The sequence below is a fragment of the Monodelphis domestica genome, chromosome 3 (assembly GCF_027887165.1).
Source record: "Monodelphis domestica isolate mMonDom1 chromosome 3, mMonDom1.pri, whole genome shotgun sequence".
NCBI classification, from domain to species: Eukaryota; Metazoa; Chordata; class Mammalia; order Didelphimorphia; family Didelphidae; genus Monodelphis; species Monodelphis domestica.
This window is the reverse complement of record NC_077229.1, coordinates 368541715-368559257: the sequence shown is the minus strand read 5'-3', so window position 1 is coordinate 368559257 and position 17543 is coordinate 368541715. Positions and strand designations below refer to the sequence as shown.

The following is a 17543-nucleotide window of genomic DNA, read 5'->3' as shown; positions in this document are numbered from 1 at the left end:
ATTTTGGAAAAAATAGCTATATATATATATATAAAATGAGATCTAATACTTGATGAAAGGCAGCTAAAATCAGAAGAATTGCCTTTCCAAGAAATTCCCAAATGTGGTCACAAAGAGTTGGATTCAAAGAAATGACTGAACAATAATAATACATAATGCATCCCAAAGAGACAAAAGGAGAAAAGACCTACTTGTACCAAAATATTTATAGCAGCAATTTTTTGTGGTGACAAAAACTGGAAACTTAAGGGAAGTCTATCAACTGGATAATGGATAAATGAGATGTAGTATATGATTTTAATGGAATCCTGTTGCACTATAAGAAATGACAAAAACCTGATCACAAAAAACCAACCAAACAAAAACCTAGAAAGACAAATATTAAGTGAAGCAAAGTGAAGTGAACAGAAACAAGAGATCATTGCACAAGGTAAAAGCAATAAAGTCTGCTGATCAGCTGTGAATGACTTACCAGCAGTGCACAGATCCAGCATAACTCTAAGGGACTCATGATGAAAAAGACTCCCCACTGTCATAGAAAAATTGATAGACTCTGAATACAGATTTAAGCATGCCACTCTTTACTTTATTTCCTCCATGAACTTTTCTCAGTTGTAAGCAATAGATATCTTCCATAACATGATGAATATAGAACTATGGATTGTATAATAGCATATTTACAGCTCATAACAAATTACCTGCGCCTTGAGGAGTGGTGGAGGGAAGAGAGAGAACAAGAAGTACAAAATGTCAGGAAATTATTATTGAAAATTGTATCATCTTCTAATCCAGAAAAATATTTAAAAATATAAAATATGCTTTCTTGTTTGAAAAGTTTTTTTGCTGTGATATATCATCTGATCATTCTGAGGATTTTAAATGGTAGATAGGACAGGTAACATTATTGTCATTTTACATAGAGAACACCACAGTAGAGTTTAAAATTAAGCTTCAACGTAAAATATAATGGCATGTAGAAATTGATTTGCTTTCTTCTTCCTGGCCATGGGATTGGCTAAGAAAAAAATTAGGAAGGAATATTTCAAGGTGAGGAATGAACACAGGGGGAGTATAAAAATTAGTGTAGAAAAGGAATGGCTATACTAGGAGAAGTCTTATAAGTCAAATTCCATCTTCACATAATGTCATTTATTCCCATTCCAGTTGAAAAATCCTTAGCTTTTAATATGATCTTGAAATACCCAAGGTCTTATTTTAATATTGGTTGCCATGATGACAAGATACTCACCTATTTTATCATAAAAATGAATTGATACAAACCTTGAGTGAATCCTCATTTTATACTCTTTGTTCCATAAATTGAGAAAAGTTCTGCTATTGCAACTACACCCAGAATTCATCATAATTAATCAAATGAGAGCTTCTCCATTTTTTTTTTGGTGCTGAGGAGCAATAATGAAGGATAGCTCTAATTACTGGGCTTTTTATTTGCTAACCAAGATACACTAAACAATGGAACATTGTTACAGGAAGAAAGTTATTGGTAGGAATTTCCAAGTGAGAGGGTTGATGGAGGTGGAAGGAAGAAACATTTACTTTTTTTTAAAAAAATTCTACTTAATTAGTTAATTTAGAATACTTTTCCATGGTTACAAGATTCATGTTCTTTCTCTCCTCTCCCACCAATCCCTTCCAGGAGCTGATGTGCAATTCCACTGGATTTTACATGTGTCATTGATCAAGACCTATTCCCATATTACTGATATTTGCACCAGGGTTATCATTTAGAGTCAATATCCCCAATCATCATCGACCCATGTGATCAGTCATATGTTTTTCTTCTGTGTTTTACTCCCACATTTTTTTCCTCTGAATGTGGATAGTGTTCTTTCTCACCCTCAGAATTGTCCTGGATCATTGCATTGATGCTAGTAGAGAAGTCCATTACATTCAATTGTACCACAGTGTATCAGTATGTTCTCCTGATTCTGCTCCTTTCGCTCTGCATCAATTCCTGGAGGTCATTCCAGTTCACATGGAATTCCTATAGTTCATTATTTGGAAGAAACATTTATAAGCAACTATTATTTACCAAGCTCTATGCAAAGTAATTTATAAATATTATTTTATTGGATGGAGTTTTGCCTTCTAATTTTGTATATTTTTCTTTGGGGATTCCTTAATAGCACAATGACTTTAATTTTAAGCAAATTATTTCCATTTGACACAATAAAAGATTATCTGTAACTTCATCAGACCACTTGACTCCAGACCTTCATTCTCAAGCCTCCACTCCACATACACATACAGACACATATGCATATGTCTTTCAGTTCTGGATTCTACTCTTATCTCTAATAGCTAAGCTTTCAAGCTATCTTGTCCCAAACAAGGCCTATGGTACATTTTCTATGATGTCATCACCACACTAATGCAGAAGTACCATCTCCTATATTATTATACAACTTTACAAGTTACCTCTCCTGTTAGAAAATGAGCTTCTTGAGGGTAGCATCTTTCTTGATTACTTGTATTTTTATTCCAAGACAACACAGTGCCTGCCATATATTAAATACTTTAAAAATGTTATCAAACTACTTATTTATCCATCCATCCATTCATCCATCCATCCTTCTCCTGCTCCTCTGTCTGTGTCTGTGTCTGTCTCTATCTCTCTTTTCCTCCCCTTTATATTGTTCTATTTTAGGAGGAACTTCTTTCTTTAAAAAAAAAATACTTTCAGTGAATATGGATTCAACACCAAGCAGGCTCTTATAATCAAAACAAATTGATAAACAGTTTTTTTTAATTCCCTAGTTCAGTGTTCTTTCCACAAAAACCTATTGTTGTTCAGTCATTTTCATTACTATCCAACATTTTGTGGCCATTTTTGGTATTTTCTTGGCAAAAATAATCAAGTGGTTTGCCATTTCCTTCTCCATATTATTTTACAAATGAGTAAACTGATGCAAATATGGTTTAAGTGACTTGCTTAAGGTCACAAAATAGTGTCTGAGGTCAGACTCAGTGTTTGTTCCTGACGCCAGGCTATCAATTGTACCAGGTAACTTCACCCAACAACAACAATGTATACAGTAGTAGAAAGACACCTATATTTAGTGCCACACACTGTGCATTCAAATATTTATCCTAAACCTTTTTAAACATAAGACCAAGGAAAAGTCATTTTACTTCTTCAAGTCTCAGTTTCCAAATCTAAAAAATGAGTTGAATAATCTCTAAGGTCCCCAAATAATATGCTATCTTCTTATTTCTTCATTTTACATATGGCTGAATATGAGACTTGTCTGGACTTTAGAATGACCTCAGTAAGGTCATCATCATCATCACTCTACGAGATCACATCTGACCCAAGACTCATACCTTATCAATATCCTTTGCTCCTATGTCTCTTCCTTCCTCTGAAGGTAGATGAGGGGGTTGGAGAATATCTGCCACATAATGCCTTTAAAAAAAGCATCTAGATCAACTTTTTCATCATTTATTACCCAAGTAAACTTCATCATACCCCACTACAGCTTTCCCATACTCTTTTCCAGATTCTTTTTACATGTTGTCTTTTCTCATTAGTCTATGACTTCCCGAGGGGAAGAATTATCTTTTGCTTTTTTTCTTTTGCCTTTTTTATTTCCAGCACTTAGCACACAGCCTAAAACATACCAAGCACTTAAAATGTTTATTGATTGAATTCAAAATTCCCAAAGAAAGAAATTATACCATGTGTCTTTAGCTTTTGTCTCAGCACAAATGAAAAATTTTAGAACAAAAAGTAAATGCCAAACCTCAGTGATAATATTCTATATCTGTCAACTGTGTTGAAAAATACTGACAATAACACATTAACAAAATGATCATCAATCATAAATACAAAGATCAGCTATGAGTCTTCTTAGTTTTGTTTTTGTATCCCTAGGGCATAGCAGAAGAATGTAACAACTATGGCATTTTACCAATCAACAAACATTTGTTAATTCTCCTGCCATAATTCAAGCATTATGCTAGCAACTATTCAAAATGGTCCTGTGCCTGCATCAATTTGACAATTTCTTCCAATCATAATGATCAAAGTGATCTTTGCCTTCCCTTCCTTACTTTTTCCTGACATCAGAAACTTACTAATGGAACATTTAAATGATCTTGTCATTCCTTGTACTCACCCTTTGACAATTGGTCTTTTCTTTGTAGCAAATATATATATTTGATAAGATTTTTTTTAATTCTTGTATTTATTTCAAAATTTTTATTAGTTATATATATATATATCATATAGGAATACAAATAGAATAATTGCATTAAATAGATGAGCTTTTGTTTTGATGGGAAGTATGGGAATCACTTAGATGTAATCTAATCTGTGCTTTATTCTTTTTCAATTCCCTGTCCAATGTGCTATCAAGCTATACTAACTGTCTCAGATACTGATGGATTAAACTGTATAGATTGCTGGTATAAATATATATTATAATCCGGGCAACAGATTTATATCCACTTAGTATGTCCTATGTCAAGTCAAACTTCTGAGAATTCTTTCTTCTAAAATGAAGTACTCTCCAGTATGATGAAAACAATAAAATTTTATTTGAAAATATGAACATCTGATGGGCCTCACCCTACATTTAGAACATTTTACAATTTGAACTTCATGATAGATATCCTTTGTTCCAATGGAGATCAACATCTAGGAATAGACATTTTTGTGTTCTTTGCCTAAACATATGTTAATGATCAGAGAGTAAAACAAATTTTTGGAAATGTTCTTATGCTTTCAAAAATGTTAAATCATTTTAATGTATGATGGATCATAAATTTCTAGATCATCAAGTCTAAACGCCTTATTTCATGTATGAAGAATCTAAGACAAAGAGCCTACTCTGAAAGCTAGTATTTCTGACCCCTACTCTAGATTTTTTTTCCCTGATCCAGGCTGCCTCTCAAGATAAAATAATAGAGAATAATTTTCTTAGGTCATTGTTGATTTTAATGTAAGCAATGGTTATTCACAATCAATAAACATATTGGTAATAAAATACAAAAATGAAATAAACCTAAGACTCAAGAAAGATAATAACATATATACATAAAAGTACATGCAAAATAATTATACATAACTGTGAGGAGGAGACTTAGCACTAGTGGATTTAAATGTAATATTGTATGTGGCATGTTGGCTGAGCTTTGAAGAGCAGCAGCAATTTTAAGAGAAAGAGTTGAGAAAGAATAACATTAAAAGAATTGGAAATGGGCTATGCAAAGCCATTTTGAGAGAAAGTGGAAGGTCATATGTGGAAAACAACCAAAAAGGTGAGCTTTTTTTACATCAAAGAATGAGAGAAAAATTAGATATAATATGTAACAAAACTGGAAATGTATATTGGATCCAGGTTGTCAAAAACATAAAATGTCAAGTCAAAGAGATTATATTTAATCCTAGAAGTAACAGCAAGGTACTGAGGTTTATTTCATATAAAAGTGACAGTTTCAGATTTATACTTTAGCAAAATCTGACATCTGTGTGGATGATAGATTGGAGAGGGAAACTATTTCAGGCATGGAGACCCATTAGGAGGCTATCATAATCATACACAGGAGAGGTGATCGGGCTCTGAGCAGGGCAATGTCCATGTAAGTAGAAATAAGGATTGATGCAAGAAAAGCTTTGAAGAGAGAATCAACAAACCGTAGCAATTGATTTAGATGAGAGAGATGACAGGGAGGGGTAAGAGACTGAGAATATTTTTAAGAATATAAATCTGGATGATTGGACAAATGTTATAGTTTTGTTTTCAACAAAAAAGAAAATCTGGAAGAAAGGCAGGTTTGCACTAAGATATGTTTAGATGATAGTTTTATTTTGTACATGATGAATTTGAGATGCTTCTGGGACATTTGGTTAAAATATATACTAGGCAGTAGTTGATATTATATGGTTCTCCTGGGAAAGACCAGACCAAAATATATAGATCAGAAAATCATTTGCATAGATGTGAAAATTGAATTCAGGGGAGTTGAGGTGGTCACCAGGAAATTGCAGAGAGAAAAGAGAGGGAGACTGAAGGGAGAACCTTGGAGTGTACTTGCATTTAAGGGGTACTATGTGGGTCATTATTCATCAAAGAGGACTGATTAATAATAGTGAGACAGGTACAAAGAACATGAGAGAAAATGTTCTTGATAATTAATTAATACTGGTATATACATGTATATATATATATAGATAGATATATATTAAATTAAAGAACATATCTAATGTGATATCTCTAACATAAAGAAACTGCAAGCAAGTATATGACTTTCATTCTTGTCTACAATGTCTCCTAAATTTCTTTCATTAAGTCAGAATCATATGATTCTATTTTTATTCCTATTCCTCTTCTCACATAGTATTCCAATGTAAAGTTTTGAGAGACTCAGCTAAGGAAGGAGAATCAATAAATAGGATAAAGTTTCTCCAAAGCAACTACAAAAAAAAAATACCTTACCAATAGAAATTCATGAAAAAAAATATCAGCGCCAACAATCAATTCTCCTCAGTAGTCCTGGGTGTTATGGAAAGTGCTGACAGCATTCAGATAGTGTTTTGTTGAACTGCAATCACTTTCACTTTGGTTTTCAAGTTTTGATGTGTGGTTAGGAGCAACTCATCAATCATGTGGCTAAGTGTTCAATAACAAGGCACGACGCTCAAGGCTCAAGTTTGGCTTCTGAAAATGGAGGCAGGACTCAGATCAAGGCAAGACAACTTACCATATCCTGATCTATTCTCCTAACCCTGAGTTCTCCTTATAACAATTGGACAATGGTTTTGAAACCACCAAGGTCATGATTTTTGCTTATATTGGTCGCCTAGGTTCAGATAACCAATTTGCCTAGAAATATGTTCTGGGGACACAGAAATGCTTATGATAATTATGGATGGGTGATACTGAAAGTTATGTTTGCCACAGCTCATGCTGCTGAACACAGAAAATCAGTCTTTGCTCCTGGATGTACTGATGTTTTATTATATCATTACTTTTTTAAGATATACCCTTTGTAAACTAGAACATCATTAATTTAATGAAATTCTACTCATTTCAAAATGGTTTTGGATCTTTTTCAAAGTAATTATTTTTCCTGCTGGTGACATAGGCTGCAACAAGAAAGGTTGTTACCCAGAACAAAATAGGTGTTAATTGTTCTAAATTCTTTTCTTGTCAGGTTGTACTCACAGTACCATATTTACTTTGTGTAGGAAGAACATTGATGAATTATCAAGTGTCTAGTAGTTAAAGAAATGATGAAAGGCAACAGGTATCCCAGTTATCCACTCTCCTATCATTCCTTGTATTTAACTATTTCATATTTATTTCCTTTATTTTTGTTCTGTATGTACTTAAACATGCACTCATTCTCTCCACTATCAGAATGCAGTTTCCTAATAGTAGAGGTTGCTTCATTCTTTGCATTTATGTCCCCCAAACCAAATACAATCTCTACCAATTAGTAGGTATACATGGTTTGATTGATATTTGCTTACTTATTCTTCTCCTTATGGGAGGACAAAATTCTTTAATGCTGGGTCACCTTCTTATTTATATTTATGTCATGAAAACCTACCATAGGTTCTTGCACATGAATGGTAGGACTCTTAAAAACATAGATCAAATTAGATTGAATAAAATTATAAATCAGGATCTTATTTTTATCTATTAGTTGTTTTTTCTTCAGTTTAATTTTATCTTGGCCTACTGGTTATAGAAACCTTTGAATTTTATAATTCTTAAGGCTTTCAAAAATCCTTTAATCTTGATATTATACAATTCCTCAACCTCTGTACTGGTTACAATAATACTTATTATTAGATAAGCATTTATCTCCCTCCAGGGAACATTCTGAGGATTTCTCATTTGATGTTGTGGAAAGCACAATTATGCTAAAACATACTATAAGACTGCCAAGTGATGGCAGTAAGCTTAAAGGCATTTGTACCTTTATTACTATCAGACTACTCCTACTTAGAAACATAGAGAGATGGAGTATCTTCATGAAATAGTAAGGAGACCTATATCAGTTGATTGAAGAATGTATAATAGAGCAGTAATGTTTAAGAAGACTGGGAAAGTAAAAAGTAACTAGAATATGAAAGGCTCAGAATGAGAGAAAATATTTGATTCTGGAAATAATAGGGAGCCACTAGAGTTTATTAAGTAAGGGGTTTGTGTGGACTTACTTAAGTTGTAGAAAAATCAATGTGTTGGCTGTATATGAGACAGGTTGAAGTTGTAAAAGACTTGAAGCAGGTAGGTCAACTAGCAAACTACTGAAATAGTCTAGGTCAGTGATGGTGAACCTTTTAGTGATCAAGTGCCCAAACTGCACCTTCATGTAGCATGTGAGTCCCCCAACATTACCTGATAGGGGAGGGAAGAAGCACTCTTATTGGGCTGCTGGGCAGAGGGATTGGTCTTGTGTGAAATGTCTTCTGTAATGCATGAGGAGGGGAAAGGCGGCAGCCCTCTCCAGCATGCTCTGGCACATGTTCCATAGGTTCACCAATATGGGTCTATGTGATGAGGACTTCTCAAGAGTGGTGACAGTGTCAAAAGAGAGAAGGTGGTATATTTGAGAGATATTACAAAGGGGAAATAGACAGATCTTGTCAAGATATGGGATATGGAGCTCAGTGGATCAGAGACAGTGGATCACAGACAGGCTGAAACCTAAATTGTGAGCTTAAGGGAATGGGAAGATGACTTTGCCTTTGACAGTTACACTGAAAGTAGGAATTGGAGAGAGGGGCAAAATAAACATAGGTTACAAAGTAACTCCTTTCCTAACTCATCAAGAAAGAGGAAACTAAATTCCAAATCATATGATTTACACATAAGTTCTTAATAAATGTTTGTTGAATTAAAAAATGAATAGAATGTTGAAATGCCTTAATATATTATATGGTTAAATATCTTTCCTTTCTTTCAGCCTAAAATTGTATTCTTTTGTTTTACCTTTCAGTGGTTCAGATCTAAAATCCTTGAATATTTTCAGATCACAATGATGTTTTGTCCTTTGTTAATTCCTAGACATCAGTCAATATTTACTAAACATTTACTGTGTTCCAGATATTGTGCTAAACACTGAAATACAAAAAGAGGGAAAAACAAAACAAAATACATTCTCTTCCCCCAAAGAGCTCACAGTCTACTGGACACTTAACAGATATAGTATGAACCACATACACATAATATTTTTGCAGTTTTGGCTATAGAAACAAAATCCATTTGTGAAACTTCCATTAAGTAATATTGTATTGCTTTAGGAGAAAATTTTCTAAGCATTTAACTCAAATAGGTCATCTTCCTGGTGAGAATGGTAGAATTTCCCTCTGCTCCAATTTTAATGTTTGAAAAACTTTAATTATTTCACAGCTTAGACTACAGTCTTGATGAAAGGCAAAAAAGAACTTAATTTCATAGCTGTGTATCATTTAATCTATTATGCAAGGGAAAACTAATCTTTTTTAATACATAGAACAAGTTTTATTTTAAAATTGTATTTCAGTGCAGTTTTCTTTATCTAGTTAATTGTTCTTTCTCTCAATAATGTGCAATCCATGTTGATTTCTCTTTTGTAGAAGTATAATTGAACAATATCTAATCTTTCTATTTATTTGATAATTACATTAATAATGCATATAAATATATTGATAAATTTTATTACATGAAAAATCCACATAGATATGTTATGACCAATCTATATTCATATATTTTATCAAAATGTTGATTAATAGAATGTATAATTTCAATACATATAAATTTTATGACAGTATTTGCTAAAGTAGTTAGAGAATAGTTAATACCACCTTGCTATTAATGCTTCTGTCTAAAAATATGGAGAGAAGGCATTACATTTAGGTCCATTTATAAATAATTTTCAAAGCTCATTTCTTCAAATTCATTCATTAGAAATCCATGTCAAAGCAATCCATGGGAAAGCATACCAAATGCATAAATGTTGAAAATAGAAACTAGAACAGAGGTCTCTACAATAATCTGGCATTTTTAATTTTGCCCTAAGCTGATTTTCATGGATGCCAAGAGCATCATAGGGAGGAAAAACACTTTTATCATAACTAGATTCAAAGAGCCCCTTTTATAGTTTTGTTAAGTGTAGACACTGGGATTATTGAAATAATTCAGGAAAAAGGGCCAGGTTATAACAGGAGTTGAAAGGAATTTTACAAACTGAGTTCTACTAAGTCACTAAGATCAGGGAGCCTGATTTCCCCAAGCAGATTTCAGTCCAAAAGGCAATCTTAATTATGTTTAAGAGGTTTTTTTTTTTTTTTTTTAATGTAACTGACTATCGTTGAGTTTGGGAAGGGGAGGAAACTGCCTCACCACAGAGCTCAAGTTTTGAACTGTTTAATTAAGCTCAAAAGAATTTTCCCTCTACTTTGCCAGAATTGGCCAAGAATAGCCAAAGACCCATAGATGGTAGTAGATAGTAAAAATCTGGTGAAGACAATATGAAAGTAGCAGCAGAATGTTGTCCAGTTTCTACCATTCTGGAGGGCAATTTGAAACTATGCCCAAAGGGCGATAAAAGACTGTCTGCCATTTGATCCAGCCATAGCACTACTGGGCTTGTACCCCAAAGAGATAATAAGGAAAAAGACTTGTACAAGAATATTCATAGCTGCACTCTTTGTGGTGGCCAAAAATTGGAAGATGAGGGGATGCCCTTTAATTGGGGAATGGCTGAACAAATTGTGGTATCTGTTGGTGATGGAATACTATTGTGCTAAAAGGAGTAATAAAGTAGAGGAATTCCATGGAGACTGGAACAACCTCCGGGAAGTGATGCAGAGCGAAAGGAGCAGAACCAGGAAAACATTGTACACAGAGACTGATACATTGTGGTACAATCGAAGGTAATGGACTTCTCCATTAGTGGCAATGCAGTGTCCCTGAACAATCTGCAGGGATCTAAAAAATACTATCCACAAGCAGAAGATAAACTGTGGGAGTAAAAATACCGATGAAAAGCAACTGCTTGACTACAGGGGTGCAGGGGATATGACTGAGGAGAGACTCTAAATGAACACTCTAACGCAAATACCAACAACATGGAAATGGGTTTGAATCAAGAGCACATGTGATACCCAGTGGAATTGCACGTGGGCTATGGGAGAGGTGGTGGGAGGGAGGGGAGGGAAGAAAATAAAATGATCTTTGTTTCCAATGAATAATGTTTGGAAGTGACCAAATAAAAATAAAAAATAAATAAATAAATAAAAGGAATTTTGACATCAAAAAAAAAAAAAGAATGTTGTCCAGTTTCTGTGAAGGAATGATCATAGATGGTGGTGAACAGCAGAGCATCTGACTGAGAATAGAGTTACAGGGGGCACCAAGTTCATGAAAAAAGCTGCTTTCACAATGGCAAAAGCAGAGGATATGGGCAACTGTGTACCATCCATAAATTGAGTTGCTAAGAGCTTGTTACATTTTGTCAAATATTTATCACCACAATTATTTCATGATCATATATGTTTCCTCTCATGCTGAATGTATTTTTTTTAAAGAATGTCCTTTGATTGGCTGGTAGGAACAACATATCAGTGGAGATTCATGACTTATGATTGAGTGTATGTTGACCTATACATATAATGACTTAAAAAAACCAGAATATTATTCAGTGAGCCCAATTTGTATGATAGGAACGATGCTATAATTTTCACAAAATAGTAACTCTATTGAAACTCTGTTCCAAAACTTAATCATAAAATAGAAGTGACAAAGAATTCTAGAAGGCTGATCAAATAGATTTCACTCATTTGAAAAGGTTTCAAGGTTAGTTTCAAATACTGAATCTGCTTTCTAAGGACTGGCTTAGTAAAATATGCAGAGGATTATCACAAATATGTACTATAGTACTTTGATCATAGAAAAACATGAAAAAGAGATAAACTAGCCCTTGACTTTTTCAGCTTCCCCCTTCCATGTTTGTAGTGATAGTGGCAAAGTAGTAGAAAGAGTATTAAGAATGAGATTTTAGACTATTTCTAAGCAATAACTTTTATTGCTCTGTGCATGAGAAGCTTATCCAGTGATTAATGAGTATAAATATTTCTCAGGATTAAAATGAAGGATTTGAATCATATCAATATTGACATTCTTGCTATTAAAGGAACCTAATCTATAAGGATGTTGCAGTCAAATAGAGATATTTTAAACAAAGAAAAAAATGTTTTTTCCTTATACTCAAAGTTGACAAAAATGCATTAACTCGGGATGAGAAGTGTTAAGCATACACTGAAACAGATTATAATATAATGGGTAAATATTTAATGAAATAAAAATACAACAAAATGTAAATATTATTAATATGAGGTTTTCAAAGTCAATATGTAGTCCACAGGTATCCGAACATATAATTTATTAGGCTCATTTCTATTGAGTTTGGCATCGTTGTTTCAGGCTGTGAATTCTCTTTGTACTATTTAGGAGATTTTTTTATTGGGAGGTGATTGGATAGAAATGTCTTTCCTTGTTTTTACCTATATTCTAGATAATTAAAGATGCTAACCAGATGACTTATAGATAATTCAAATTTTAAAATGTCTCATCCCTCTAACTTAAAATTGCAAAGTAAAACCAGTAACTATTGAAGTAATTTATACATTTAAAAAAAATCTAAAACAAGCATTTATTTATTTTATTTATTTATACTCACAATATTTAAGGTTCTATGCTATTCCCAGGGGATACAAAAATAAATAATAATAGTTGCTATCAGAATCTACATCTTATTGAAGATATATCACAAGTGAACAATCATAAAATATACATGCTATAATATATATATGTATAGAGATATATACATATTTTTAAAAGCATGTACATTTTTACTCAAATATATATCTGCATCAACTATTATGGCATATACACATATAAAATGGAAGGAGAAAACACTAATAATTAGGAACTCAATAAAAAGCTTCTGAAAATCATCATATGAGTTTCATATACATGAATGGAGTCTTGAAGACAAAATTATGAGAGGTAGAGATAAAAGGGGGGGCATTCCAGGCTTAGAGTGGGAAGATAAATGTATAAAATCAGTGAATGTCAAATTTGGGGAACAGCAATTAAGGCTAGTTTGACTGGAACATACTATTTGTGAAGAGGAGAGTAATTTGAAATAAGCCTGGGAAATTAGCTTAGAGCCAGATTTTGAAGGATTTTAAAATGCCAGACTGATAAGGTTTTATTTTTTCTTAGATAAAACAGGATGCCATTGAAAAGTCTTTAGGAAGGGAATGAAACAGTGATACATACTTTTGCAAGATTATTTTGAAAATTTGTGCAATCCAGTTTAGAGGAAAAGGAACTGGTTCAGGCATTCATTTAGAAGACTATTGCAATAATCCAGGTAAGAGGTTTTGGGGATCTGACCGAAGCTGGTATGAATATGAATGGAGAGAAAGGAGAAAGATGTGAGGCAGGTGGAAATAGTGCTTCAAGACTTAATAGATGGAAGTCTAAGAAGAGGAATGAGTTGAGAATTGGAACACAAGTGTCAAGTTGTGAAATAGAGTGAGAAGAAAGATAGTGCTCTTCTTAAGAGAAAGGGAGAAAATTGAAGTATGGGTAGTTTTAGAGGGGACAATAATAAGTTCCATTGCTATTATGACGTTTGCATGTATGATTTTACTAAAGTTATCTTCAACATTCTCAAAACAGATTTTGCCAGGAGCATTACCAACCAGATATTTATAGCATTATGCCTGAGTTTTCCTAACACACTTTAGAATAGTGCTATACTGAGTGGGTCCAGAAGAAGTAATGAAAGCATAAATATTTTTGCTAGCAAATAAGGAAAAGAGAGTTTCTAGTAGAAGCTTATTTAGTTTATACTCTAGACTCCGGCATATGATGAATCATGATTACATTTGGCTCCTTGAAAAGTATTTACATAAATATTTACGTTATATATGTGTATATGTAACATATATTGCATATATATATATATTTGTATATGTAGATATCACTAAAGCTCCATAATATCCCTGACTATTATTTTCTGACAAGATTTATCCATAATTTGAGTTTGTGTCAAGAGCAACCAACTAAAATAAGCTCTGTATTTTGGATGGTATCTAGGATGGGGTAGATTGGAAGTGTCTTCAGCCAGTGTTCTTTTATCATGGAAAAATTTTGTCACTTTTTCCCCTTCAAATTCTACTGAAAAGCCCTTGTTTTCTATGCAGGAGGCATTTCATATCAATTTTGTCATGATATTTTAAATGACAGATCATTTCACAATCCTCAAAAACAATTTGTTCTCTAGGATAAAGGGAAAAATTGGATTCTGTTTGAAACACCATGACCACATCTGTCATGAATGCAAGGAGTCTAGCCCAATGTGGAGGTCCTAGCCTTGAAGTAGCCAGGGCCATTTTAATGAGACTGCTGATTAAGGAGGATTCAGCACCTCAAAGTCATTATTCTGATGCTGGAAGCATGTGCAGGTTTTGAATCTTTTAGTGATACAACTTAGACACAACTTTTGCAACTTTAAGCTGCAAATGAGTTTCTTATGCATTAAACTTTTCATTCAGAATGAAAAGTTTCTCTATGAATCACATCATGGAGCTGAATTTCATGTATAGCATAACTGGGAAAAAACATTTGGTTCAATTACACCTAGCATCAACCTCCTGTGGATGCCCTGGGGCAAACCAATTTCTTGAGCTGATGCACAGTAAATATATGAGAATAACAACATTTTAAAAATGCATCTTCTGCAGTAATCACTGAGCAGAGTACATTGTACCATATAGTTTAAGGTGCACATAACATTAGAAAGTTTACAAAAAACAAACAAATATAAAATGGGAAAAATCCACATAGTCAAAAACTTTGTGAGATGTTGCTGGGGAAAATAGACTAAAGAAGAATACTCATTGGTAGATTAGTGCATCTAAAATCAGAAACAATACATTTAAGGATGTTTTTGTAAATTTTAGTTAAGTTTAAAACTGTTGTTTAATTAATATTCAATTGGGGTGCTTTTTTCCCTTCATACTGCTATTTTCTCTGTAATTTATAGTGTTGAAGAGTCTCCTGGAATTACTCATTGGTTAAATGATGTGACCATGGTCACAAAGCTAATATGTATCAGAGGCAAGACTTGAATCATGTATTTTCGACTAAAAAGTGATCCCCCATCGATTATACACTATTGTTTTCCTAATTCATGAGTATCTTCTTTAAGAATATTCTGTTTTATAGTTGAGGACATATTCTCCTGATGTCAACCTCTGAAGTATGACAAGTATCTACATTTTACAAATTTGGAAACTGACATATATAGACCAACTTCCAGGTATTCTAACAATTAGGAAGAGTTAGAGATGAATCTTAACCCCAGGCCTAGTTGTTCGGAATCTTTTATCCCACTGCCTTTGCTTTCATATTACTTTTAGATTACTCTTCATTAGAAGTAGACCTGCTTGTTTCATTCCTCTGAGAAAAACACACAAATGGTCCTTTGTTGCATATTAAAAATTCAAACTCATTAGTTTGGCATTTAAAGCTTTCAAACAGATAGTGCCTACCTCCATCCCCCAAATACCTTTTTCTCCCATTACTTCTTTCCATAAATTCTTCATTTTAGATAAACTAGGTCATTCACTTAGGCCTGCATATACATATTCCTCCTCTATTTCTTTATTGCTTCTATTCTCTACAATTGGAATAAATAATCATCTGTAAGTCTGTAACTTTTGAGTGTATCCTCATCTATTATACAGTAATATTTCCCATTATGTTCCTCAAATGCCAGGTAACGTCCCAGCTTATGATATACAGAAGGCAAGAGATTATATGCTGCAAGGCTTTAAGTCAGAGGTCTCAGCTAGAGACCTCTGTTTTGTTTACAACCATCTAAGTATTATTTACAACCTTAGGAAACATGCTACAGGAGGACAAGGGTTCTTTGTAGCTTTGTCTTTGCATCTCAAGGGTCTATGCACAACAAAAATTTGTTAAATTGAATTTAATCTTATCCTTTGTCTCAATATTTAAGCTTATTTGTAATTTCTTTGTGAAGACTCTTTGTGACAAGCCTTTTGGAGGAGAAACAATTTTTTCTGGAGCAGTAGTGCAAATAGATGAATTCTGTCCATAAAATTAAAATTAACAAGGATTTTTAGGATTACGTACCTGTTCTAGAATCTGGAAATCAAGCTGACATTTGAAGTATATAATAGGAAATACTAAAAGACTCTCATTGTACCTGCCTTTCAGTATAAAACTGTATAGCCAGTGTATTCAATGGTGTATGCTATTTATGGAACACACCTGGATTTTCTGGCATTCCATAGTGATCAAGGTTATTGATGATTTTTTTCTTGAATGTTGCACAATTACCACATAAATACCATCTTTTAAACAAAAGGCAAAGTGAACAGAGTAGCATTGCCTACCTGCTTTCTTCTGTAACTACCATGAAGCTAGATATTTTTGCTATTCATTTCCTTTCATGTGAAGGATTAATAACTTATTAGTTCCAAAAATCCTATCTTACTTTATGCTTGTAGGACTTTAAACCTCTAACTGTAGTTAATTCCATAAAATGACAATCTTTAAGTCTGGTTTCTGCTGAGCAGCTGTCACATTGTTAGCATGGTACAAATATTATATGATGACAACTTCGAGAATTAAGACTACCAAATGAAGATGATTTTTAAAATGCACAGTGACATCTTTCCAATGAATCTTCAGAAACATCTCAAATAAATCTGGGAAGTGAGTCATTTGATTAATGTCGGTAAATAAGGTCAGAAAAACAATGACAAGGGGTTGCTCCAAAGGGCATTCCTTGAAAGCAACCTGGGCCAGTCTCTGGGCATTCAAAACAGATTGTGGAGGAGGAGGTTTTTGCTTCAGGGCTCATTCAGCCCAAACTAGCTGAACCTAATCCCATCAGGAACCGTCAGAGCCCAGGGAGACCATGACCCCTCCCCCCTTAGAGAGCAGGGTCTTCTGAAAAAAACAGAAACCTAGAGGCAGAGTAAAGATGGCAGCCTAGAAGGAACATAGACCTGGCAGCCTGGCCAGAGCTTTGGAGATCCTCCATATTTGCTCCAGCCATCCAGGAACTTTAAAACTCAGAGTAAACCCAGCCCAACTAAGCTGAACTCAATCCCATCAAAACTCTCCAGAATGCAGGGAAGCCCAGGCTCCCCACACATCCTCATTGACTGCTGGACTTTAAGCCAATCAAAAGCCTCCAGAGCACAGGGAATCTCAAACGCCCAACAACCCTCCCCCAGAGACTACACCAAGAGATCTTCTGTTAAAGTTCAAAGAGGGGACAATGATAGAAGTCCCCAAAAAACAAAAAAAAATGAGAGGAACAAAAGCACAGACAAATACGGGGGAGTAAAGAAGGGGTGAATTTGAGCAAACAACAGAAAAAGAAGAAATAAACTACAATAGACAGCTACTACTCAGCAAATGGAACAGAGGGGGAGAGATCAGCAAAAGATAAACCAGAAATCCCAGTGAATTGGA

At 33.9% G+C, this 17543-nt stretch overlaps 1 protein-coding gene and 1 long non-coding RNA gene across 6 annotated transcripts in view; one reads left to right on the top strand and one right to left on the bottom strand.

The window, feature by feature from the left end:
- The window catches only part of CDH18 (cadherin 18), a 1512838-nt gene that overhangs the window by 1222400 nt on the left and 272895 nt on the right, over positions 1-17543 (bottom strand). Inside the window, exons 1-2 of one of the 4 annotated variants that reach the window (XM_056824268.1) lie at positions 3346-4416; positions 1858-2005 (exon numbers count right to left, since the gene is read on the bottom strand). The exons of the other annotated variants lie outside the window; for them this stretch is intronic. The gene's annotated coding sequence lies outside the window, so the exon portion shown is untranslated. Of the gene's footprint in view, positions 1-1857; positions 2006-3345; positions 4417-17543 lie in introns of those variants that run through there. 4 annotated transcript variants of the gene reach the window in all.
- Positions 1-17543, top strand: part of LOC103100803 (uncharacterized) — an 89375-nt gene that overhangs the window by 29313 nt on the left and 42519 nt on the right. The gene's annotated exons all lie outside the window — the stretch shown is intronic.